This window comes from Coniophora puteana (genome assembly GCF_000271625.1).
Source record: "Coniophora puteana RWD-64-598 SS2 unplaced genomic scaffold CONPUscaffold_22, whole genome shotgun sequence".
NCBI lineage: Eukaryota > Fungi > Basidiomycota > Agaricomycetes > Boletales > Coniophoraceae > Coniophora > Coniophora puteana.
In genome coordinates this window covers 153487-157049 of record NW_006913074.1, presented here as the reverse complement: position 1 = coordinate 157049, position 3563 = coordinate 153487, and positions in this window count along the sequence as shown.

Below are 3563 nucleotides of genomic sequence, written 5' to 3'. Positions count from 1 at the left end.
AAGCATAGTAAGGCACATCTTGTATTTTCATCAATAAAATACGGGCACATTGGTGAAAGCCAATGCATGTGACCTTGACACGATTAGAATACCAAAAAACTCGGTGCATATGGCAGTCAGGGAACCAGATACGGGCCCGAACTTCCCGCTGTTGCTTTATTGATCGTCTTTTTCATAGATGGAATATTCCCAGCTGCGGTCCGGGTGAAAGGAAGTATTGCCGTGTTTGCTTCGTGAAAATACAAGTCTTTATATGTCCTGAAATCGACACAAATCATTATGTAGAAGTCCTGATTGGCTCGGACAGTGAATTTCAGTAGACGCGTATTTTCAAATTAGCTGTCGCTTGGCTCTGCTTGTTGTAACTTCTCTGAAAACAGTCCGGAACTCTGTAGTTTTGATTCCCGCTTGTTACAGCCTTGCGCGCCGTGGACGCGTACTTCGCTCTCCCTTCCTCTCACCACCACCACCATCCTCTTCACCATCCCAAACACCGCCCGTACGCACTTGGGTACGTGTAATACAACATTCTACTGGTTTCCGCAACATGACTCTTCTACGTTCGCCACTCCTGTTAACCTCTCAAACTTACATCACTGGAAATTACTTCTGATTGTCGAGTGCACGAGTAGGAAGGGATCGAACATTCAGGTGAGTCGATTCCTGCAATCCAGTTTATCTTGCCTTTGCTCAATGGCTGCACAAAGCTTGTCCTCTATGTGGTACGTACTCGCTACCTCTACCATCACACATCATGATTCATTCCATCAACAAGCTCACGATCGGGCGTACCCGGGTAATATCACTGCACATTATTTGTAAAGATAACTAGCATGTATATTTAGTAGCCTTTACATAATATATAATATCAAGCTGCTTTGGAATTTTCGCCATGGCCAGATGGAATAAACCAGGTTGAGTTGTATTCTATTATAGCAATTATTTATTTAAATTGAGTCCACGTACTCGTGAATACGTGCACCGATACGAACCAATGTGCCCGGATCCGAGCCAATGGGCGTTATGAATTGACACCAAAAAATCGGTGAACAGTCCAGCCATCGGTTCGCATTGGTGTGTATCGGTGCATCAAAGAAGCACAACGAGACATACTTTGATTCACCAATCCGCCCGGATTCCCACCCATCTGAGCACAGCACATTTCCACTGGGTATCATGCCCTCCACCCCATCAGTCCACAGACTAGCAAGGACTTCATAGCAGCATTGCTGGAGGTCACATCATTCGGGGCATCTAGGACATCCAGCAACTCATCAGCCATCAACCATGAACACTCCTTTGCCAAGCCACCAGTATTCCGGCATAAGCCTCTGCAGTAGTTCTCCTCCACTACTCTACTCAGCGCTTAGTCAGCATCTCAGAAGGAGTGCAGTCTCAAGACCACTGGCTTGGTCATCAATGAGTCACTTGGAATGGAGGGCAGTGTCAGTTTTGTGAGTGCAGTACTATTTCTACTATCTTCTTCTCACACCTGTCATTTGATTTATCAGCCATTCCCTTTGCTTGTTCAATTGCTTTGTTTTGACTGGTGTTGTGGACACAACAGGGGTGACACTCCTAACTCCTAAACAGCTCCGAAATCTTCGGAGGGTCCGGAGGGAGGTGGAACAGTGCAGAGTGGAATGGAGCGTAGATGTACAAGTGGCCGAGGCCACAAGGCTAGGTGGTAGAGGATCTCAACGAGTGCTGGCGGCGAGCACAAAGCACTAGTCCCAATGACCAAGTCAATAAAGTGTACTATCTTCTACAAAGTGAAAGTGCACCTAGTCCCAATGACCAAGAGGTCGAGATGGGTGACTAGGATGCAAAACTCTTAGTATATAAACAGCTGCGGCAATCTCCGGGTACTGATCCTACTCCTGATAACCATCTGCTGTTGCGGAAGTAGTACAGTGCTGCTGTCAAGTGTCCGCATGGTCTGCACAGAGTCCAAATGTTGTCGGGAGTAGTGCTTGAAGAGAAACATGAGAGGTCCGAAGTATTCCCGCGCGTGGAGCAGGCTCCGAAATCTTCGGAGGGTCCGGAGGGGTCCGAAGGTATGCGGAACCGATCGGAGGCGCACGAAACTGGCTCTAGGTGTGGAAAGGAGAAAGGGAAAGGGAATAGAAAAGAAAGAAAAGAATAGGGGCCTAGGTTGTCTTCACAACAACTGGACTGTGGACCACTATTTCCCCTTGCATACTTGTCTACTTCCCTTTTCCTTGTCTTTTGTTCTTGCCTTACTAATAATGCTGCATGAGCACAACTTCACTATTTCCTTTTTACTGTACTTTGTCTCGTGGTTCTCATGGCTCTTATAAATTGTTCTTGTATTATTCACTTCTCTTACTCAGTGCCACAGCCCTACTTACAAATACTATACATATAGCCCTTACTATACACATACACGCAAAGGCTCAGTAATATATATACCAGTAGTTAGGCTGTGCAATGAGATTTTCTTCCTCCCTGATTTCCAAGTGTGAATTCAGTACTCACTAAGCTCATCATCAATCTCTAATCATTATTGTAACTATCATTTCTCTATACTCCATTGTCATCCTCAGTTGTTATCCCTCATCATCGCTACTCCCATTCCCTACTCCATCAGTAAACTTTGTCTATCAATCCTCCCTATCACTCCTACATCACTCCTATCTACATTTGGTTGAACTAGGGCCACTTCAACCAGACTGTTGTACATTTTAGGAGAACCTTCAACATCTGGGACTTGGTATTACACTAGTAATACCTGTGGAAGACAGGGGGTTTAGCGCGGTGGAAGCCGGCATCTCGCTGGCATCTCTCCCAGGCAACGGACAAGTCTGTCGCTTTGTCTCATGCTACGGAAGACACTGAGATATATGAATATCATGTTTTTGAAGGTCATCGTAGGAGTATGTGGTCAAGGAATCGAGTGCAAGTCAAGGATGTTTCACGACAGGCGCGTTGTTTCATCGGGGGCACAGGCATAGTAGACCAGATTTCACTCTTGTGGAGCGTGGAGCCTTGTCTACCAGTAGTGAACTTAGTAAGCCTGTTTTCCTCATGGGACATACAGCTTGTTTACTGTTGTCCTCTCGTCCCTTCGCATTTCTTTGCTGCAATCTTGACTAAGATTGACTTATCATCTCTGAAAATGCACGTCACCTACATCTTTGAGGTTCAAGCATCATACCTAAGCCTTGAGGCCACAATTGAGGCCCGTCGTTGTGTACTTCTGCCCGAAGAGATAGCAGGATGGTAGTCCTGAGCGATTCACGGGCTCGCCCGTCCCTGACTCTATGCCATCTCCATATTAGGGATTCTGATCCTCCCAGTGCATTCGCGCACTCCAACGGGGATCCAAGAGTAAACAGAGTTTCTTGTTCCACGAAAGCAGAAACTGGTCTATCGAAATGAAAACGGCTGTAATCTCCGAATTTTCACGCCACCGCGAACCTAAAGTCCAGTACAGATAATGTCGGGAAGCATACTTCAAACTCTGACGGATTCACTATGGATGTGGTTTATCGGCACCTCTTGGGACAGTTTGCCTATTGCAGGTATAACGTACGTGATCT